The sequence below is a fragment of the Nerophis lumbriciformis genome, linkage group LG30 (assembly GCF_033978685.3).
Source record: "Nerophis lumbriciformis linkage group LG30, RoL_Nlum_v2.1, whole genome shotgun sequence".
NCBI classification, from domain to species: domain Eukaryota; kingdom Metazoa; phylum Chordata; class Actinopteri; order Syngnathiformes; family Syngnathidae; genus Nerophis; species Nerophis lumbriciformis.
This window is the reverse complement of record NC_084577.2, coordinates 9,954,703-9,979,066: the sequence shown is the minus strand read 5'-3', so window position 1 is coordinate 9,979,066 and position 24,364 is coordinate 9,954,703. Positions and strand designations below refer to the sequence as shown.

The 24,364-nt window shown below is 43.6% G+C and overlaps 1 protein-coding gene across 1 annotated transcript in view; it reads left to right on the top strand.

Moving 5' to 3' along the window:
- The first annotated feature begins 1,942 nt into the window (after positions 1 to 1,942).
- Positions 1,943 to 24,364, top strand: part of kcnj13 (potassium inwardly rectifying channel subfamily J member 13) — a 64,434-nt gene continuing 42,012 nt past the window's right edge. Inside the window, exon 1 of the mRNA XM_061925522.1 lies at positions 1,943 to 2,157. The gene's annotated coding sequence lies outside the window, so the exon portion shown is untranslated. The remainder of the gene's footprint in view (positions 2,158 to 24,364) is intronic.

Here is a 24,364-nt window from a genome sequence, read left to right as displayed (position 1 = left end):
TAACCCTTAGATGGTTTGACTTGCATTTAGACTTGACAACAAGAACTTCCTGGATTGCATATCATATTCATGATGTCTTTAGAAGGTTTCCAATAGCAGATGAAATACTTCTATTTTAATTAACTTTACATCTGGAATTTAGGTTCAGCAAATTACAGCAAATGTATAATACAAGTTTGAGATTGAAACCTTGTCTGAGTAAATCAGGATTGTCCAAACTTTTTCCAGGGAGGGCCGCATAAATAAACATTGAAAGATGAGGGGGCCACCTTGATATATTTTGTACATTGAATATACTAAAACCAAATCAATATAGGTCAATCAATATGTGCTATACTATCCAAACACAACATCTATACCTTAGTTTTGTGTTATCGGTAACAGATCATTTTCTGTCTCTTTGCCCTAAATTAACAATGTTCAAGCATAAAAATGGCCAAATGAACTAAAAATCCTAATACTACAGTCGTATTGGCCACTGGATGAGACCAAAACAATCAGACTGGGCTTTCCAGTATTGTGGCCACTGATTCACTCAGCCTCAGGCAGCGTTACCAGCATTAACATGCTAACTTTTCTAGCCAATTTTGCAGCCAAACGCCTCAAAGTCCTATGACCTGGTGCTTGACACATGCTAACTGTTAGCATGCAAACAGTAGCATTGTAACTTTTTTTTAAAGCTAATTTTACATATGTACGCTTCAGTTGTATGACAAGGTATTTGACACATTTTAACTGCTAGCATTTCAGCGTTCGCAAGTAATTTCTCCCAAAATTGCCCATTTTTTTTGTGTAGTGTTTATTTTATCTTTGGAATGTGTCAAGTACAGATAAAAACAAGTTGCGAGCCGCAAATGGCCTCCGGGTCACACTTTGGACACCTCTAGTGTAAATTAATACTTTAACACACAATGTATTCCACAATGTCCAAACTTTTTCTTCCCAAAAAGATACATTTTGTACATTCAAGATGCTCAAACCAATCCAATGGAGGTCATGGAGGTGACACAACAAATTATTAAAAATATTTAATGATTAAAGTTGTGGTATACAGGCTCCATCTAATGGTTCACCAAAGCATCACTTGATTAAAGTACAGTGTTTTTATTTTCTATATTTAAACGCAGTGTTACTGTTCAATCTGTGTGTAATGTTACATTGGCCAAAAATATTAAATATACTTGTTAAGTAAAACCTCTGCCTTGTTTTTAATGTTGGTCATCATGGTGGTACTTGAAAAGCCAAGTGTTTTCTAAAGTAGTACTTAGTGGTACTTAAAAAAAAAGGTTTGAGAACTACTGATGTAATGTTTAAATGCAGATTAATCACACTTTATTGTGACCGCACATGCCCCTCTACCTTAACTACTGATGATTACCTGAAAGTTGTAATGTGGTCGCTGATAAACTTGACTTCAAAAATACACCCAGACCGGAATTTAGATGAATGTTTTGAGCAAATAAATGACGTCCATTCAAGTTAAACATTTAAAACAATGTTCACGTATCACATTCTAGAAATAAATTTGCATCGGTGTCCAAATATTGGGGTCTTTTTTAAAGTTAACTCAAATCATGCAAGTGAGTAATAACCTGCGATTAATCATGATTAATCCAAATTTAAAAAGTGGGATCATTGGGATTTAACAAATAATCATTTGACAGCACTACTAATTATTGAGAAAATATCGATAAAAAAACAAACAAGCTTCCGGCCAAAAAAACGGGCCACACTCTGGACACCTCTCTGCTGTATGGAAATGCATCCAACGTCCATTTTAGCAAGTAGTAGCTGTGGCACACCAACCAGCAACAAGCTGCTTTTTGAATGAACTGTGACAAGGTGTTGTTCTTTCCCCCTCCCTCTGTCGTCTGTCTTCCGGGAAGGCTAATAGGCTCCATGCAGAGTAATGTGACCAATTGAATCATCCTGGGCCCAGAGCTGGCAGTTGCAAATCGGCGGGGCTGAGAGTGTTGCGCTCCCTCACCAAGAAAACCATCCAGTGGTGACACCTCAGTGGTTGTCTCAGGATTTTATGCCTTGTCCGCCCAAAGGAACTACCTTTTGCACCATTTCTATTAGCCTCGTCCACTTGGCAGACCATCATATAGGTGAAAAGGTCGGAGGGCCATTCTCTCAGTCGGTGTGCAGCTCGAGGTGAGTACAAACTTCAGTGATAAAGAAGGGACTCTCATCTCAGTTTGAGAAACCAAGCAGAATGTCTCCTTACTGTACCCATATTCTCCTGAGAAGCAGCGTCTTCTGCAATGGACATTTGTTTTGGTCAGTTTCTGTTGTCTGCAAAACACAAATGTCCACTACAGAGGACACTGGGTCTAAGGAGAATATTAACAGCGTTAGCTGCACATTGTTCATTTGTTCATGTGTTGTAAACAGCAAATGCTGCTTATTAACTTGAGCTATTTATATATGGTATATATGGTGTAATATGGTATGTCATCATGTTGTTTCTATTTAATATGATCGTGTAGCAAAGTAGAAGGTGGAAATTGATGATTACGAGGAACCACAATCCTTTTTATTTGCTTGTACAAACTCCTACTTGTGCATGAGGGAGTTGAAAAGGATGACACATCACAATCTCCTGTCGGCCATTATTACTAGTTAACACTCCAGCGCAGTGGTTCAAAACGTTTTTCACCAAGTACCACAACAGAAAAAACTTGGCCACCATAATGACAAACTTTAAATTACAGTAGCAAATTAAAGCTGCAAGCAGCGATGGACGGGAATGACTTTGACGGCACATAAAATCCAAACAGGAGCAGTAATTAAAACTCTTTCGTCAACTTTTAATCAGAAGGGTTCAATCTCTCTCCTGTGCGAGAGAAACCTTATCTCCTGTGAGGAGATAATGTTTGAAAAAAGGTGACCGGTTTTTACAAAACTTTTGTTTTGAAGGGTGAATTGCAAACTTCCTGTTGATTTTTGCTGGGGATTGTCAATCTATGAAATGTAAGTGAGACCTACATAGAGGTTGTTGTTTCATCTCTCTAAGACATTCCTACTGGAAGTTACAGGCAGTTTTGTCTGAGTTTTCTTTCTAGGAGCAGTTGTGTCTGTGTTTTCTTCCTAGGGGGCGCTAGAGCGCAATTTTGAGTTTTGGGGTTGGGTTTTTTTATTAGATTGCAATTTTTGCCAGTCCTGATGGGTGTGTGGAGTTTGGTGAGTTTTGAAGCATGTTAATGGGGTCAAATTACAGCTCAAAGAGGCAAAAGTGACTGTTTTTAGTAAACTTTTGTTTTGAAGGGGGAATTGCCAACTTCCTGTTGATTTTTGCTGAAGGATGTCAGTGTATGAAATCTAGGTCTAAGTCAGACCTACATAGAGGTTTTTGTTTCATGTCTCTATGACATTCCTACCGGAAGTTACAAGCAGTTTTGTCTGTGTTTTTTACTAGGGGGCGCTAGAGCGCAATTTTGAGTTTTGGGGTTTGGTTTTTTTATTAGATGGCAATTTTCGCCAGTCCTGATGTGTGTGTCAAATATGGTGAGTTTTGAAGCATGTTAAAAGAGTCAAATTACAGCTCAAAGATGCGGCCGGTATATTAATAATAAAACCTTACAATTACAATAGGGGTCTCTGTCCCAAAGGGACATTGCGGTCCCTAATTAAGCCTACGTATTCAATAAAAACAAAGCAGAGGTTATATTTAGCAAGTATATTTAATATTTTTGGCCACCGTAATATTACACACAGTTTGAACAGTAAAACTGTGTTTGAATATATGAAAATAAAACACTGTACTTTAATCAAGTGATTATTTAGTGTACCACCAAAATGGAGCCAGCATCCCACTAGCGTACATGTACCACAGTTTGAGAATCTTGCTCTCGTGAAGTAAAGCCTCCAGGTCTTCCTATGCCACATACATTGCGCAAAACACTGTTAGTTAGCTTCCTCATACATTTCAAATAAAAGGGATTATCTATATTCATAACAATGCATTTAAATGTGCAATATAACGATTTTAGAACAAAAAAAATATGTGTCCCCATATTTGCCACACCGCACTATAAGCCGCAGATATATACGTTGTGTATATACCAGTGACGTGCGGTCACTGGAGGCAGGTGAGGCGGGGCCTCACCTGCCATCATGGAAAAAAAAAAAGGTAAAAAGAAAAAAAAATATTTAAATTGTTATATGTATTCAGTGATTATACTATAAAGTTATTTTCCATTTAACTTCACCAGTTTTAGATTATTTTGTATTCAAAATCGCTGAATTTTCACATTTGCCGTTCAAATACTGAGAAGAGACGGTGCGGTGATCAGCAGCCAGTTGAGGCACGTCACTCAGTTGTGCCTCAACATGGATTGCGCAATGACTCGGCTAACTGCTGGCCTGCTGTGCAGTGAGACCGTATTGCTATATGAACTATATTATGCATTTCCATAGTTTAGTTAGCTGAGGTATATAATGTACAGTGTATTTTGTCAACAACTGTATGTGTGTAAAGTATTTCTTGTGCTGAGCAATCATAAAACTGCTGCGAAGACGCACTGTGTGAGGCTCGTAGTAATCCCGCCTCCTGGTGCCGGTTAATGCCCCCCCGCTGCAGAATGCACCCCCGACGGGAGCGCCACACCAACCAAAGCCGACACCCAAACCCTCCACGTGCAAGACCGAATCCACCCATAAAAAGTCACTTAACAAGAAGCCAAAAAGTGCAAAAACAACAATGCTCGCGCCGGAGGAGCCGTGAACGACTGCAGGGACACAACATTAGGTACACCTGCAGACTGCTGCACGGATTTCAAATTTCATTAATTCACAACTCCTCCAACACGAACGCCACTGTTCCCGCACTTATAAGTAAAGGTAAGACCATAATAACGTTTTTTTAATTTAATGTGCTTTTTTGTGTGCTACAGATTGTATGTGTAAAGTTAAAATTTAGTTAAAGTTCCAATGATTGTCATACACACACTAGGTGTGGTGAAATTTGACCTCTGCATTTGACCCATCCCTTGATCACCCCCTGGGAGGTGAGGGGAGCAGTGGGCAGCAGTGGCTCCGCGCCCGGGAATAATTTTTGGTGATTTAACCCCCAATTCCAACCCTTGATGCTGAGTGCCAAGCAGAGAAGAATGCTGGTATGAGCTTTTAAACAAAACCCGTTAACTGCTGCCAATCAAATGGTGAATAAGATACTCTTTAGGGTTCATATGTTTGTAAATCTGACTGTGATGAAGTTAGTGCCTCACCAGCCATGAACCTCACTGCACGTCACTGGTATATACGTGTTTTATTTACACAGAATGATTTTGTAAATATTTATTTACATACCTTAATTGTTTCCACACAGTGCATGTCAGGAAACTAAAACAATAACAAAAATAGCAAGCCAGAAGCGTATTTGAAAGTATCCAGTAATCTTGTGTGTTTTCTTAGTTGTGCTGATTTTTGTCACCTGCCTCTGATTAGTGGTCAGGACGCTTACCTGCTCCACTAATCAGAGAGCTATTTATTCCTGCCTTGCGCCACACTCTGCCTGGCAGTCTTGCTCGCTCTTCGCGACATTTACGTTGATTCCTGTTTTCACCTCACGTTTGCATTTTTCCTGGTGTAAGACTTTCTCACTGTTGCCCTAAGGCAATTATCTTGTTTTTTTTGCTCCACACATGACTAGTGTCTGAGTTTTTCTTCTTGTTGTCCTGCTTATTGGAAAAAATCACCTTTTTACCTGCACAATGCTTCCGGACGTCCTTCTGCATCTTGGAGAAACGACCACCGCAAAACCATACAACCCCTACGTAACACGCGGCCGCGTCATTCAACTGCATCGTAAGCGTAACTAAATGATATATTGTGGCCACTAGATGTCGCCAAATTATTATAATCACTCCGCTTCAACTGTAAGACAGCCTAAGTCCAAAGATGCAGAAATAGCAGATGGTGTGCAGGTAAACGTATATGTATTGGCAACAGGAAGATGCACAGGAAGCCGACTTTGATTGATTGAGACTTTTATTAGTAGATTGCACAGTACAGTACATATTCCGTACAATTGACCACTAAATGGTAACACCCGAACACGTTTTTCAACTTGTTTAAGTCGGGGTCCACGTTAATCAATTCATGGTATAAATATTTACTATCAGCATAATACAGTCATTACACAAGTTAATCATCATCAGAGTATATACATTGAATTATTTACATTATTTACAATCCGGGGGATGGGATGTGGAGGGGGTTGGGACAGGGGGGTTAGGTTTGGTTGATATCAGCACTTCAGTCATCAACCATAATATCATCTGAGAAATGGACATTGTGTCATGTCTGTGTAATCATGTTTTGTTTTAAGTCATGTTTTGTTTAGTTTCTGGCTTTTCACTCCCTTGTCTTGTTTGCATGATTACCCATTAGTTTCACCTGTTCCACGTTTGGACTCATTGTGCACTCTTGTTTGTCACCATAGCAACCATTAGTTTTCACCTGTCACGTCACGCACCTGTTTCACGTTTTGAGTCACGCACCTGTTTTCGTTAATCATGTCTGTGTTATTTAAGCTTTTCATTTTCTGTTGTTCGTCCTGACGACATCCCCGCATTTATGCCCCCTGTCACACTCTGTCCACCTCTGCGCACTTCATGTCCATGCCAAGTAAGTTTGTTTATTATTGCCACAGTTAGTGTTTTGTTTAATTGTTCATAGTTTCTGCCAATGTGCAAGTTTTGTGTTTATAGTCTAGTTTTGTACCTCCGCCCCTGTGCGCGCTTTTTGTTTGATCCTTTCTTTGTAGTTATAGTGTTAAATAAATCATGTACCCACCTTCAAGCCTTGACCAGTCCAATTCACTTGCACCTCGGGAGAACAAACCAAGCCATAGTCCCAGTCATGACAGATGTCGTCAGCAAAGAAGTTCTCCCGCAAGATTGGACGAAGGAACGTGGGAGGTCCTGCGCGCCATGGAAGCTGAGATGCTCCGCTATTCCCCCACGGAGCGCAAGGATCTCATGTGGGGTCCGACCGGCAAACTGGTGCCGATCAGCTCCGTTTGGCCCGGGGACGTTGGCGCGTCATCCCAGCCACGGAAGCGCCGCCAAAGGCGAGGGACGCCAGGAAGGACTTCCGCGAGCCAGCGGGACACGCCGCTCCCACAAGCCCCGCCCCCTCCGGGCGGAAGCAAGCAACAGTCTGCCCGGCTTCCCCAGGATGACATCACAGCCCAGGATTTTTTTTCAACTCTTTTTCTTTTGAACACCCGCCTCCAACAAAAGACTCTAATGGCATGACTTTGATAAATCATTATCAAAACATGTTTTTAGAAATCAGGTCTAATCAGTCCAAGCCACATCCCAAATTGCATGCCCCGCCCCCCAAGACTCATGCCCCGCCCCCCAAGACTCAAGTCTCGCCCCCGTCACAATTTTTTTCTTTTTTTCCGCCCACACAACCCCAGGTGGGGGATAAAAAAAAAAAAAAATTGTGGACAACTTAAAGGGGAAATTTCAGCCCCCCTCCAGACCTCCCTCCGCCCACCCCTAGAGAGAGTTCCAGACCGCAGGGAGCGCGTCTGGTATCCGCCCCTTGAGGGAGGGGCTGGGGTCGGGAGCTGTGTTGGTGGGGTGGCTCGGCATCACCATGCCAAGCCACAGCCTCCAGCACGGCCGCCACCACCAGTCTTCCGACCTGTCAAGCCACAGCCTCCAGCACGACCGCCCTCACCAGTCTTCCAACCCGTCAAGCCACAGCCTCCAGCATGACCGCCCTCACCAGTCTTCCGACCCGTCAAGCCACAGCCTCCAGCACGACCGCCCTCACCAGTCTTCCGACCTGCCAAGCCGCAACCCCCAGCTAGGCCACCTCCACCTGCTCCACGGCTAGCACCACGGCTAGCTGCTCCAAGGCTAGCACCTGTCGCTGCTCCAAGGCTAGCACCTGTCGCTGCTCCAAGGCTAGCACCTGTCGCCGCACCAAGGCTAGCACCAGCTCCTCCACGCCAAGTCCAAGACCAAGACCCTCCACGCCAAGTCCAAGACCAAGACCCTCCACGCCAAGTCCAAGACCAAGACCCTCCACGCCAAGTCCAAGACCAAGACCCTCCACGCCAAGTGCCGCCAGTCGCAGCTCCAAGACGCCAAGTGCCGCCAGTCGCAGCTCCAAGACGCCAAGTGCCGCCAGTCGCAGCTCCAAGACGCCAAGTGCCGCCAGTCGCAGCTCCAAGACGCCAAGTGCCGCCAGTCGCAGCTCCAAGACGCCAAGTGCCGCCAGTCGCAGCTCCACGACGCCAAGTGCCGCCAGTCGCAGCTCCACGACGCCAAGTGCCGCCATGCCAAGACCAAGACCCGCCATGCCAAGACCAAGACCCGCCATGCCAAGACCAAGACCCACACCAAGACCAAGACCAAGACCCACAGCAAGACCAAGACCCACACCAAGACCAAGACCAAGACCCAGACCAAGACCAAGACCCACACCAAGACCAAGACCCGCCATGCCAAGACCCACACCAAGACCAAGACCAAGACCCACGCCGAGCTTCGCCGCTGGACGCGTCACGCCGAGCTTCGCCGCTGGACGTGTCACGCCGCTGGACGCGTCACGCCGCGCTTCGCCGCCTGACTTGCCACGCCGAGCTGCCACGCCTGCCAAGTTGACGACGCGCCTGCCTCCTCGTCGGCTACGGATATGGCCGCTACCTGGTCGCCTGCCACGCCAAGTGCGCCCACCTCCCAGTCGGCCACGAATGTGGCCAATCCCTGGGCGCCCGCCTCGCCTGCTGCAGCGGCGTTCCACTCGCCGCCGCCACTTGACTTTGCCTCGGTGGATTCGGGGCCACTTGGGCTGGCGACCCACCGCCATGTCCCCCTCCCGCCCTCCCATGACTTTTGTTAAGTTTTTTCTTGGACATCTGGTATCTGTCCTTAAGGGAGGGGCTCTGTCATGTCTGTGTAATCATGTTTTGTTTTAAGTCATGTTTTGTTTAGTTTCTGGCTTTTCACTCCCTTGTCTTGTTTGCATGATTACCCATTAGTTTCACCTGTTCCACGTTTGGACTCATTGTGCACTCTTGTTTGTCACCATAGCAACCATTAGTTTTCACCTGTCACGTCACGCACCTGTTTCACGTTTTGAGTCACGCACCTGTTTTCGTTAATCATGTCTGTGTTATTTAAGCTTTTCATTTTCTGTTGTTCGTCCTGACGACATCCCCGCATTTATGCCCCCTGTCACACTCTGTCCACCTCTGCGCACTTCATGTCCATGCCAAGTAAGTTTGTTTATTATTGCCACAGTTAGTGTTTTTTTTTTGTTGTTCATAGTTTTTTGCCCCCGTGCAAGTTTTTGTTTTCGTTAGTCCAGTTTGTACCTCTGACCCTGTGCGCGCTTTTGGTTTATTCCTTTTTTGATAGTTTAAATAAATCATGTACCCACCTTCAAGTCATATCCAGTCCAATTCACTTGCACCTCGGGAGAACAAACCAAACCATAGTCCAAGTCTTGACACATTGAAACAGTGTAGGTCTGACTTCGTAGGATATGTACAGCGAGTAGTGAACATAGTGAGCTCAGAAAGCATAAGAACAAGTACATACATTTGATTATTTACATTTGATTATTTACAATCCTGGGAGGTTGGATGTGGTGGGGGGAGGGTGTTAGTCTAGGGTTGTAGTTGCCTGGCGGTGTTCTTTTAGTGCGCTTTTGAAAGAGGGTAGGGATGCACTTTCTTTTACACCTGTTGGGAGTGCATTCCATATTGATGTGGCATAGAAGGAGAATGAGTTAAGACTTTTGTTAGATCGGAATCTGGGTTCAACATGGTTTGTGGAGCTCCCCCTGGTGTTGTGGTTATGACGGTCATTTACGTTATGGAAGTAGTTTGACAAGTACTTCGGTATCAGGGAGGTGTAGCTAATTTTATAGACTAGGCTCAGTGCAAGTTGTTTTACTCTGTCCTCCACCCTGAGCCAGCCCACTTTGGAGAAGTGGGTAGGAGTGAGGTGTGAACTGGGGTGGAGTTCTAGAAGTAACCTGACTAACTTGTACTGGGATATTCGGAGTCTAGATTTGAGGGTTTTGGAGATGCTGGGGTACTAGGAGGTGCATGTGTGATCGAAAAAGGGTTGAATGAGAGTTCCCGCTAGAATCGTCATGGTACTTTTGTTGACCAGAGAGGAGATTCTGTAGGGAAATCTTGTTCATTGGTTGACCTTTTTGATTACCTTGGTTGCCATTTTATCACAGGAAATATTAGCCTCTAGAATGGAACCTAGGTAGGTGACCTCATCTTTCCTGGTGATAAAAATGTCACCCACTTTAATAGTGAAGTCACTGACTTTCTTAAGGTTGATTTGGGACCCAAATAGGATGGATTCCATTTTACCTAAGTGTATGGATAGTATTGTCAGCGAGCCAGGTGCAAATACTATTGAGTTCGGCACTGAGGATTTTTTCCACCTGTGACTTGTCCTTTCCGGATACCAGCAGGGCCGAATCATCCGCAAACAGGAACAATTCACAGTCGCATGCTGATGACATGTAGTTTACGTATATTAGGAGCAGTAAATGCCCTAATATACTGCCTTGGGGGACTCCACAGCTTACTGAGAGTAGGGGGGGGGGACACACACACAGTGCCATTCACCTCTACCACCTGTTTCATCCCCTCCAAGTAAGATTGCATCCAGCTCGATTAGGTTTTATCAAATCTGATTGCTCTGAGCTTATCCAACAGTATAGCGTGGTTAACGGTGTCAAAGGCCATCTGAATGTCCAGCATGACCCTGCCGCAGGATTTGCCTGCGTCCACCTCATGTTTGATGTGGTCGGTCAAATAGAGAAGGCATGTGTCAGTGGAGTGGTTAGTTCTGGAGCTGGATTGGGATTTGTACATGAGTTTTTTTGTGGCAAGGTATGTATCGACCTGTTCATAAACATTTTTTCCATTACTTTCGAAATGGAACTGAGAATAGAAACAGGTCGGTAGTTGCCAGGTTCTAATTTGCTTCCTTATTTAAAAAGGGGAGATACTCTTGCTATCTTGAAATTTTTTGGTACTTGGCCTTGTTTAATTGAGAGGTTTATTATGTGTGTGATGATTGGGGTAATGGTGATGGCAGAGTCCCTGAGGAATCTGGAAGGAATATTGTCAAGGCCGGTGGCCTTGTTAGGGTGGAGCACCTCGCCAGCTGAGACCATTTCTAATTTGAAATTGTTGTTGAATACTCCTAGCTTTCTGTAGTAGGCTTTAATGTGTTCTGCACCAAAGCGACCAGAGTAGTGGGACAGCTTGTTAACTAGAGTTGTGGCTATGCTGGTGAAAAAGGTGTTAAGTCTGCTTGCAACCTCCAGTTTGTCTGTAATGAGGGAGTCGTCCGCCTTGATGTTGATTTTGGTGAGTCTGGTTTTAAGTTTCTGGCTGCAGCCAGGAAGCTGGTTGTTGAGGATTTTCCAGAACTCACTTGGCTTATTTGTGTTTTTTTTAAGGATTTAGTCAGGTTGTTTGCCTTATTTCTTAATTTATTGCATTGCTTTTTGAGGGTTGTAAGGAGTGATTGGAGGTTATTATTGGGTTGTTTGTCTACTTCGGTTTTGCACTTTTGGTATTCGGAGTATTTTCTGTCTCTGTCTTTTATGGCAGCTAATAGGTCCGGATTCATCCATGGTTCAGAGCTGGCTTTGATCCTGACTGTTCTCACGGGAGCCGTATCATTTAGTATCGCTAGGAACGCTGTTTTAAAGTGATCCCAAACATCATCGACCAGGTTGCCCGTGAGCACAGGGGACCAGTCCCACTCATCTAGTTTTCGGTTGAAATTATCACTTGAGTATGTTTTAAGGGATCTGGATTGAGCTGTTATGTGGCCGTTGGCTTTGGGTTTAGCTATGTTGCGGGTGCAGAAGGTTAGATAGTGGTCACGAAGACCAAAGATAATGACCCCACTATTTTTTATGTTAGGCCGGTCTGATGTGAGAATGAGATCTATGGTTGATTGGGTGGAATCACACACCCTTGTGGGTTGTGTTATTAGCTGAGTGAGACGTGCATATTACAAAGCTTGCTGTAAGATTTGAAGACAGGCGCATCTCTGCGTTGAATATCTGTGTTCTGATTTCCAGTTATAATTTTCTAGACGTTGTCTACCTCAGCTAAGCACTCCTCGAGAGCCCCATAGAAATCACTCAGACTAGGGGGTCTGTATACAGTCCCTATCAGTACCGGCTTAGCGTTTTTAAATTTGATTTCCGTCCACACAGATTCAAGGGCATTGTGGTTAAGATCAGTGCGAGTTATGTATTTTATATCCTGGTGAATATACATACAAACACCCCCACCATGTTTATTCCTGTCCTTTCTAATAACCGAGAAGTTTTCTATCTCTATCTCTGAGTCAGAAACACTTTGATCTAATTTAGTTTCAGAGAAAACATAGGATTTTTACCTTGTTGTTGTGGAACATTTCTCTGATTTGGTCAAGTTTGGTTCCAGCGAGGCTGTTCACATTTAGGTGGATAATGTGTAGCCCACTGGAACCGAAGAGAACATCAGAGTCCGCTGGGGAAAGGTATTGTCCAGAAAATGGTAGGATGGCCATGTTGATTGTATTTGAAGAAGTGGTTGAAGAAGTGGAGTCCAATTTACTGTTAGGAGGAAGAGTCTTGGGGGAGGGGGAGAGGGAGAGAGGCCCATTGTCCATCTGCCAGGTGAAGGGTGATCCAGGTATGGGGGAGAGGCGGAGTTGGAGAGGAGGTTGGAGGGGGAGGGGGTGGTTTTCGCGGGCTTCGGTGAGGCTGAGAACAATGACCATGGTTGGACAAAGAATCCCTTGAATCCTGTGTAGGCCGCGGGGAGTCCAGGTGCCGTGGTGTTGACCATCAGGGACTGGGGGGAGGCTTCGTGGATTTCCGCTCTGCCGTCATAACTAGGGTGTTGTCGACCGCCATTTCGCCACCCGCCGCCGAGCCGCTGTCCTCACCGGTGTCTGGGCTGTCTTCCTCAGCCGCCGGGCTGCCGGCCGCACCGATGATCGGGGTGAAGTCCTCTGTCGTGCCGCTGACCGCTGGAACGCAGGTGAGCTCGGGTGTTGATGAGCATATGAGGGCTTGCGGAGGTGGAGAGCTAATGTTTTTAGCATAGCTCCAACGAGGTCCCGCAGCTAAGCTGGCTTCCTTGGCGTCGTTAGCAACTATACAGCTAGACTTTGCCAGGCGAGACAACATTAACCGGGTGGTTACTGGGCCAGGGTTTAGTTCGGTGTCTCCTGAGAGTAGAAGTAATAGTAAAATCATTGATCTTCGGTTTATCCTTCCAGTCAGGGGCTTGTTTCTTCTGTTCCGATCCGCTGTGAGGCACGAGTGGACCACATTACCTCCAAAACCCGGGTGCTTTGCCGATGATTTACCGAGGAGGTAGAAATCACAGTGATCGTCCTTTTTGCATTCACAACTCTCATTTTCCAGAGGGTATAGAAGCCGTGGTGGTTTAAAATACAAATCAGTGATCCACAATTGAAAAAGGAGGAAGTGTGGGATCATCCGAGCCTTTGTTTGGATTTCAGAGCGGGAGCAAAAGAAAATACGACTGCTCATCTCGGCGACCGGAAACAACAGTTATGACTAACAAATAAAATGATCCAGCACAGTAGGAGCGACCCAGGTGAAACTAAATGGAACTAATGAACGAGAATCAAGTGTGCTGGCAGGGGAAGGAACAGAAAGTAAAGGTGCTTCAAAACAGGAAATACTGACAAAACAAGAGCACCAGGACAAGAAGTGATTCAAAAACACAGGAAGTAGAAACTAGAAGTTCACTGGTCAGGAATGAAAACACCAAACACAGGAAAACACCAACATGACCAAACTATCAGGAAACTGAAACAATAACAAAAATAAATGCCTTTGTAAATTAATAATTGTAATACTCATGCACGTGTTGGCATTTTAGCTCATGCTACCGATGCTAGCTCGATTACATTACGATAGCATATGCATGAAAACACTCCGACAGACATCACTCATGGGACGGTTTAGTTAGTATTAGAGATGTCCGATAATATCGGCCTGCCGATATTATCGGCCGATGAATGCGTTAAAATGTAATATCGGAAATATCGGTATGGTTTTTTTTATTATCGGTATCGGTTTTTTTTTTTTTTTTAAATCAACATAAAAAAACACAAGATACACTGACAATTAGTGCACCAACCCAAAAAACCTTCCTCCCTCATTTAGACTCATTCACACTCATTCACACAAAAGGGTTGTTTCTTTCTGTTATTAATATTCTGGTTCCTACATTATATGTCAATATATATCAATACAGTCTGCAAGGGATACAGTCCGTAAGCACACATGATTGTGCGTGCTGCTGGTTCACTAATAGTACTAACCTTTAACAGTTAATTTTACTAATTTTCATTAATTACTAGTTTCAATGTAACTGTTTTTATATTGATTTACTTTCTTTTTTATTCAAGAAAATGTTTTTAATTTATTTATCTTATTTTATTTTATAAATTTTTTTTAAAAGTACCTTATCTTCACCATACCTGGTTGTCCAAATTAGGCATAATAATGTGTTAATTCCACGACTGTATATATCGGTTGATATCGGTATCGGTTGATATCGGTATCGGTAATTAAAGAGTTGGACAACATCTGGATATCGGCAAAAAGCCATTATCGGACATTCTTAGTTAGTATGAATTATTTTCGTTATATTGTAAAACTTACAACCGTTGATTGGCGCGATGAATAAAGAATCCATACGAGTTTATAGGCCATGGACCACTAGAAGATGGAACAGCGCTTATACTTCCGGTTTAAGGCACTAAACAGAAGGAAATACTGTAGACGTTCAACCATACTTACCAACCCTCCCGATTTTCTCGGGAGACTCCCGAATTTCAGTGCCTGCAAAATGTTTTTTGTGTGTCACTTAGGGCCTGATCTGCTAGTATCCCAACTAACGAAAACTAAATTGGGTGTGCATACTAAAAAAACGCAAGTGCTATTATTTTGCGTGTTGCGGGTGATCTACAACGGCTGAATGCGCAAATAATAACTGCAAAAGTGATCCGGACAGCATTATTTAAATGAGGTTTTTGCATCTCACCTTGGAGACTAAGGATGGGAAGATGAACCCATTTGCAGACATGCGCATGCGAGATACGAAAACTTAACGAAAGCTAAGTGCCAACCTCCCTGCTTGACACTCAGCACCAAGGGTTGGAATTGGGGGTTAAATCACCAAAATGATTCCCAAGCGCGGCCACCGCTGCTGCTCACTGCGCCACTCACCTCCCAGGGGGTGGAACAAGGGGATGGGTCAAATGCAGAGGGTAATTTCACCGAACCTAGTGTGTGTGTGACTATCAGTGGTACTTTAACTGTAACTTTAACTTAAGTAAAGCAGCTTTAAATTGTTGCAGTTTAGGGGAACATTTGTGTTGCATCAGATTTCACTTGTCTTGATTAAATACAAAAAATTAAATCTTTAAAATGAAAATTAAATTTTGATGTTAATAAACAAATAAAATATTTTACCAAAATTGCATTTTATAACTTTATTTTGGGTAGACCTGCTTACGTAACAGCATCAACACCAACATGGCAAGCACGGATACACATTTCCCTCCACACTTAAAATCTAAGGTTTGTCAATACTATGGGTTTTACATGAGAAACGGGAAAGTTGCAAAAACTAATGCTATTTGCAGAATGTGCCACACTGCTGTCAAATACATTAGAAACACAAGTCGCCTTATAACTAATTCAAAACAGCAACATGGAATCAGTGTCGACTTGGAATATTTGAATCGTGATGCATTGTGATTAGTATTTATATCATATCTAATTGAATTGCCAATTGATCAAGTTGTTTTTTATATGTATTGGACATTGCTTGTGAGACTAGAGATGGCCATCCCTCATTCATGGGTTCATGATACAACCAGTGTTTTTTTTTGTTTTTGTTCTGGAACATGCAGCAGACATTTATAATCTGTTATCTCTTCTGGGTTATATAGAAGTGCTCCTTCAGTGCGATCTAAACAACAGAATCAACTTTTTAGTACGCTGAATATGTGCTCCATAACGTTTCTCCTTCGAATATATATAGAGATGTTCTGCCTGAGGGGGTTGGGTTGAGCACAAGAGTCAAGTTAAGTGTCCCACCAGAAAACTCTGCTCTACCAGAAAATACAATGTTGAAAGAAGCTTTTCCGTTGGAAACATGGCACGTTCCTTTTGGTGTCTGACTCCAAATCAGCCCTTAGGTCAAAATATGGGGGCCATATCTGGTCCACCACATCATTTTATAATGCCCATGAACACCTGGGCAATGCGTAATCATTTCATACTAAAAGTATTTGTTTTTTCCATTTTGACGGAAGAAAATATGTACTGCATTCAATTGCATCCCTAAACCTAATTAGTATCAAATATTGCAACAGATATTATATTATGATATGTTCCAAACATTTTTTTGCCAAAATAGAAATAGATACCTAAATATTTGCTCGACTTATGATTTCAAAGCATGTTAACGATCAAATTGTAACCTGTGAAAATGACAATAGATTTTACAGTAAATTTTACAGGGTTTTTTTCAGCATATTACTGTAAATCGAAAAAAAATGTAACACTGTTTTTTTTATTGAAAAGTCTGTCGGCTGAGCTCCAGTATTTTTACCGTAAAATATATTATTTGTTGTTGGTGTCACTTGGTTTTATGGTAAAAAAAAAAAGTGGCAACTCAGTTTCCAGTGTCATTGTTTCTCCATTTAAAATGTTGCAATATACCGTATTTTCCGCACTATAAGGCGCACCGGATTATAAGGCGCACCTTCAATGAATGGCCTATTTTAAAACGTTGTTCATATATAAGGTGCACCGCATTATAATAATAATAATAATAATAATAATTAGAATAGACGCTACAGGAGAGGCTGGGGTTACGTTATGTATCCATTAGATGGAGCTGCGCTAAAGGGAATGTCAACAAAACAGTCAGATAGGTCAGTCAAACTTTATTAATAGATTACAAACAAGCGTTCTGACAACTCCGTTCATGTACAGGGACGGCGTAGCGCGTTGGGAGAGTGGCCGTGCCAGCAACCTGAGGGTTCCTGGTTCAATCCCCACCTTCTACCTTCTGATACGTCATCATTATGGGGCTGACGAAGGCTACCTAGGTGCTCTCGTGCGCTCTGTTTTGTTTGTTTTCGTGCGTAAATTGTGTGTCCGGGTGCTCTTACACCCGCGAAGAGCTACTGAACATCAGATCCATCATCCCTATGGACTTATTACCAGAGGTGTGGACTCGAGTCACATGACTTGGACTCGAGTCAGACTCGAGTCATGAATTTGATGACTTTAGACTCGACTTGACAAAATGTAAAAAGACTTGCAACTCGATTTAGACTTTAACATCAATGACTTGTGACTTCACTTGGACTTGAGCCTTTTGAATTGACATGACTTGACATGACTTGCTACTTTCCCCAAAACCCAAAGATGAAAAAGTTATTCGGGAGCGCTCCGTATTTTTCATTATGTACTTGTCTATCAGCGTTGCGTGTGTCAGCTGGTGTGGTCTCAGTACAACAGCCAATCAAATTAGATCTACTTTGTTTTCATCACACAGCATTCATCCAATCAAATTGCAGGACAACCAACGAAGAAGACATGTCCAAACCACACGCCAGTGAACAAAAAATGATACCTAAAATAATTTTGTTTGGGTATAAAAATTACGAGGTGGTCAACACAAAACGGTTTGCAGTATGCAACACATGCGGTTCGAAAATTACTGATGGAGAGGCAACAACTTCCAACTTCGTCCGGCATTTGAAGTTGCACAAAGAACGGTAAGTTTTGAATGTAAGATAACGTTTATTGGCTAAGTAACGTGACTTTTATTTGCTGTGTAGTTAAATCAGTGAGGCTGTAAACTCACTGCTAACGTTATAACGTTATTGCAAACACGGGAATCTGTTGCAGTTCACTACCTTATTCATACTTTTTGTTCAGTGATTTTTTTCAAGCAGGGTTACGTTAGTCAATATATCACACGTAACGTTAGACGGCGGTCAGCAGCACCGCGTATTTTAGCCACCTAAAAAAAGACAAAAATAGTAAAATAAAGGTCAGTTAAAATGTATACTATATTATGAATATGTGTACCGTTTTAGCTAGCTTTCTGACATACTGTTGGTTGTTTACCTCAGTGGTCCCCAACCACCGGGCCGCGGCCCGGTACTGGTCCGTGGATCGATTGGTATCGGGCCGCACAAGAAATAATTTTTTTTTCTTTTCTTTTTTTAATTAAATCAACATAAAAAACACAAGATACACTTACAAGTAGTGCACCAACCCAAAAAAACTCTCTCCCCCCTTTTGTTCTGGGCATTGAACATGAAGACTCTTCCTTTACTGTTCCGAGTGGCCATGAGAGTCTTGGCAGTGCCTGCCTCCAGTGCTCCAGTGGAGCGAGTTTTCAGCCATGGTGGCATCATACTACGCCCCCATCGTGCACAAATGACTGACAGACTCTTGGCTAATTTGGTCTTTTGCAAATGCAATGCAGCATAGGGCCCTGACATATAAAAAGTACAATTTTTTTGTTATGTTCACGTATATGTCATGTTTTTTCAATGTTAACACTTTTGTACAAATAAGTACATTTGCACTTTATTTTTCAATGTGTTTGTTCTGTAAAGGAATGAGTTAATGTTTAAAATGACTGGTTAATAGTGCTATTATAAAGTGCAATGTCAGCACAATTTTCTTTCCTGCAATTTAAAATGCACTCGTTTAAATAAATAAATACAGCGTTTGAAAAGCATACACAATCTGTGTTAATATATTAGTCTGTGGTTAAAAGGACTTGAAAGGACTCGAAACTCAAAATGCAGGACTTAGGACTTGACTTGAGACTTTCCAGTCTTGACTTTGGACTTGACTCGGGGCTTGCCTGTCTTGACTCGGGACTTGACTCGGACTTGAGGGCAAAGACTTGAGACTTACTTGTGACTTGCAAAACAATGACTTGGTCCCACCTCTGCTTATTACCGGTCATCTTAGCGTCAGCTACGGATTTGGTCCATTCTGTGATCAAAAGAGGGAGACCGCACCGAAGAGGGAAGCGAGCGGGCGCCCTTGTCCGTCTCCGCGGACAAGGATTACACACGCCTCTACAAGGCATCTTTCTCTCCAACGTCCGCTCACTTGCCAACAAGATGGATGAGCTAGCGTGGCTGATGAGAAGAAACAAGGACTTTCCCTCATCTTGTGTTTTGTACTTCACGGAGACATGGCTGAGCGCGAGTGTCCCGGACAGCGCGGTTCAACTGGAGGGCTTTCATCTTCTCCGCGCGGACCGAGACGCGGCGCTCTCAGGCAAAAAAAGAGGCGGCGGAGTCTGATTCTTCATCAACAACAGCTGGTATACAGACGTGACGGTGATATACAAACACTGCTCTCCTTCTCTGGAATATATTTTCATTCACTGTAAGCCCTTTTACTCACCGCGTGAGATCATTTCATTCATTCTGGTGGCTGTTTGCATCCCACCCGGCACGGACGTGCGTGACGCTCAGCGCACGCTTGCAGACCAGATCTTACATGTGGAACGGTCTTTTCCGGACTCTCTTGTTCTCGTGCTTGGTGACTTTAAACAAGGGAAATTTGAGCCAGGAATTACCCAAGTATAGGCAGTTTATTAAATGCCCGACCAGAGAGGAGAACACTTTGGATCACTGCTACACAACAATAAGCAAGGCCTTTCATGCAGGCCCGCGCGCTGCTCTTGGACTATCAGATCACGTGATGGTGCACTTAATCCCGTCATATAGACAGAGACTGAAACTGGCTAAACCTGTTATGAGGACCATTAAGTGTTTCACCGCTGAGGCTGTGGAAGAGCTGCGTGCATGTTGGGAGACGACAGACTGGGAGGCAATTGGAGCGGCCACGAACAATCTGGACGAGTATACGGACACTGTGACCTCATACATTCAGTTCAATGAGGCGCGCATCATTCCAACGCGCACCAGGGCTTGTTATAACAACGACAAGCCCTGGTTCACACCCAAGCTCCGACAGCTGCGCAAGAAAAAGGAGGCTGCGTGGAGAAGCGGGGACCAGAGTACCTACAGAGAAGCGAAGTACCACTTCAACAGGGAAGTGGAGAAAGCTAAATCTGTGTACTCTAACGGTCTGTAGGAACAGTTCCGCTCCAATGATTCTGCGGCCGTTTGGAGAGGGCTAACGACCCTTACGAACTACAAGCCCAAAACCCCCCAGGCCCTGAATGACCGCCCTGAATGACCGGACTCTCGCTCAGGGCCTCAACACACATTACTGTCGTCATGAACGGCCTCCAGCTCATCAAAGCTCTGCTCCCCCCACCATCACCCTCCCCACCAATGGCAGCACTTCATTAAAGGAGTTAAAGGACTCAATGGACTCCAAGGACATCAGAGGACTCCAAGAACATCATAGGACTGCAAAGGCCCTCTCCATCCAAGAGGAGGATGTACGCCCGCAGTTCTTGAAGCTGAATACGCGGAAGGCCCCTGGGCCGGAGGGTGTCTCCCCCTCTACTCTCAGACACAGTGCGGACCAGCTGGCTCCTGTCTTTACTGACATTTTTAACACCTCTCTGGAGCTATGCCGCGTGCTGTCCTGCTTTAAGACCTCCACCATTGTCCCTGTCCCCAAGAAAGCACGGATCACAGGACTTAATGACTACAGGCCGATTGCACTGACGTCTGTGGTCATGAAGTCCTTTGAGCGCTTGGTCCTGTCCCACCTCAAGGACATCACCGCCCCCATCCTGGACCCACTGCAGTTCGCCTACAGAGCCAACAGGTCTGTGGATGATGCAGTGAACCTGGCCCTCCACTTCATCCTGGAGCATGTGGACTCCCCAGGAACCTACGCTAGGATCCTGTTTGTGGACTTCAGCTCTGCCTTCAACACCATCCTCCCTGGACTGCTACGAGACAGGCTCTACCAGCTCAGCGTGCCCGACTCCCTCTGCAGTTGGATCAATGACTTCCTGACAGACCGAAGACAGCACGTGCGGCTGGGGAAGATTGTCTCGGACAGTCGAACCACGAACACTGGTACTCCTCAGGGCTGTGTACTCTCCCCCTGGCTCTTCTCCCTGTACACAAACTGCTGCACCTCCAGTCACCAGTCCGTAAAACTGCTCAAGTTTGCGGATGACACTACCCTCATCGGGCTCATCTCGGATGGCGATGAGTCCGCCTACAGGAGAGAGGTGGACCGGCTGGCGTCCTGGTGCAGCCACAACAACCTGGAGCTGAACGCCCAGAAAACAGTGGAGATGATCATGGACTTCAGGAAAGTCACAGCCCCACCATCCCCCCTCACCCTGATTGACTCTCCCACCCCCGTCTCCATTGTGGACTCCTTCCATTTTTTGGGCACCACCATCACCCAAGACCTCAAGTGGGAGTCGACCATCAGCTCCCTCATCAAGAAGGCCCAGCAGAAGATGTACTTCCTGCGGCAGCTGAGGAAACTTAAGGTGCCAACCAAGATGCTGGTGCATCGAGTCCATCCTGACCTCCTCCATCACCGTGTGGTTCCCCGGCGCCACAGTCCAGGATAAGCATCGCCTGCAGCGCATCGTATGTGCTGCTGAGAAGGTGATTGGCTGCAAGCTCCAATTCCTCCAGGGCTTGTTCTCCTCCAGGACCAGGAGGCGTGTGGGTCGGATCACAACGGACTCTTCTCACCCTGGACACAAACTATTCTCCCCTCTCCCCTCAGGCAGGAGACTACGGTCCATCCAGACCCACACCTCCCGCCACCTGACCAACCACCTTTTTAGTCCCGTCCTTTTACAGAGCGATCCCTCTTAAATTGAAAAGGTAAAACCTTTTGCTGTAAATGTACCAGAATTATTTTCCACTGCTCTCCCTGAACAGATCTTAATATTGCCTACAGTAAAAAGATAATAAAAATATTATAAAGTGAAGAAAATAATTCAATAGAAAAAACATTAAACTACACATCACTATAGAACTCCTATTAAAATCTCTATTTACATATATAACCCACTATAGTACAGACAAGTAAAATGATCACTATTCAAACATGCAACTCATCAAAACACCAGAGACTTTTGCTCTCATTTTGACTGTAGTAATGTTGTCTAAGCACCCCAAAAGCCACAAGGCAGATGATGCGAATTGGCATATAAGTAACTCTACCATAGGTGGGGAACAATTGTTCCTATAAGATGGGAAAGACAAAGAGAACATGATTCCAAACCTCGAACACAGCTGAGTTAAAAGATGGAGCTGATGTCACCAGTGGGACGTCACAAATGGGGTGAATTCCAAACAACTTCTTTGGAGGAAGGATGCACGGTTGTCTGCTTTCATTATTTATGCAGATGAATAAAGACACTTGTTGTATTTTGAATGTATTGTTTGGTTATTAGCAGGCACATGAGGATAGGTTGATTGGCAACACTAAATTGGCCCTAGTGTGTGAATGTGAGTGTGAATGTTGTCTATCTGTGTTGGCCCTGCGATGAGGTGGCGACTTGTCCATGGTGTACACCGCCTTCCGCCCGATTGTAGCTGAGATAGGCTTCAGCCCCCCCGCGACCCCGAAGGGAATAAGCAGTAGAAAATGGATAGATGGATGGATGAGTGCTGTCCGTTGCTGTATCTGTCACCTTTGCACGTGAAACATTTTTGCCATCGTTGCTTTGTTAGGCTTAACTATTTTGTTAAATATTATTTGGTCAAATTTGGTTAAAACCACTTTTATCTCGAACATGCTTATGCTGTGTATTATAACTGATTTTATTGAAAAAATTCAAAGTCAAGTCATGAAAATGTATTATTTTCCCAGCCCTCCCACGAATCGGTCAATCACCCCTTTAGCCCCGGGAGAGAACCAATCCTGAAGCTGTTGCTGTTTGTAAGACAGTAGGTGCCAGAGGTGGGACCAAGTCATTTCTTTGCAAGTCACAAGTAAGTCTCAAGTCTTTACCCTCAAGTCTCGAGTCAAGTCCCGAGTCAAGACAGGGCAAGTCCGAGTCAAGTCCAAAGTCAAGACTGGAAAGTCTCAAGTCAAGTCCCAAGTCCTGCACTTTGAGTTTCGAGTCATTTCAAGTCCTTTTACCCACAGACTAATATATTTACACAGATTGTGTATGCTTTTAAAACGCTGTATTTATTTATTAAAACAAGTGCATTTGAAATTGCAGGGAAAAAGATAGTGCTGACATTGAACTTCAAAATAGCACTATTAACCAGTCATTTTAAACATGTAACTCATTCCTTTACAGAATAAACACATTTGAAAAAAACAAGTGCAACTGTACTTATTTGCACAAAAGTGTTAACATTGTATTTCCATGGCATATTGCATTGTAACTAGTTCCACAGCAGTTTCTGTCCTATTCTTACCTTATCTCATTGATCTCATCTCATACTGTATGTGTGTTGATGTGTGCGTACACATGAAAAACATAACGATTACAGATTTGTACTTTTTAGATGTCAGAGCCCTATGCAATATGTACACATATTCTTAATATAGTATACATTTTAACTGACCTTTATTTGAGTATGTTTGTCTTTTTGGAGGTGGCTAAAATACGCCGTGCTGCTGAGCCGGCGAGCAGCCTAAATTGACAGTTGACAGGTAGAAAACAAAGATGGTATTCAGCGTTTTCCTGCTCAAATGAGCGGACTGTTGAAAATAGGAATCGGGGGATTACTTTTCACAAGTAAGATTTAACATTAACGTACTATTGGTTGTATTTTATGAAAATAATATTACCACAGAGTTGAGAAGGATCAAAGATCTTCAATATTTGTATGTGAAAATCACAAAGAAATCTTCTGGAGGAGGATGACCCCCCTACAGGGGTTTGCTTTACAAACTTTCAGCCCCACCAAGAACAAAATTCACCAGCCGCCACTGATTATGATGCATTCTCATTTTAGGCAAAGTATAAGACAATACTTTCTTAACAGTATAATTGTAACCAGGAATAAGTCTTCAAGTAACAATATTCAAATACTAACATTGTTGGGTTAAACAGAATTTGGTTTTATTCTGAATCCAGTGAAACAGATTGGTGGTTTTAGCTGATATGAAGACTTTCAGGTGTTTATATATGTTTAAGTATTTGACGCTTTTATCCAAAGCGACTTACATAAAATAATACATATAAAACAATCACTGCAAACATTATCATTTAAGGGAAGAATGTAATAGAAAATATCAATACAAAGTGTCAAGACAGAATAAACTCTCTGCTGCTGAAGCAACAGAGATACAGTCTATAGGTCCCTAAGATATATAGATATCTAATGTATTCATACATTGT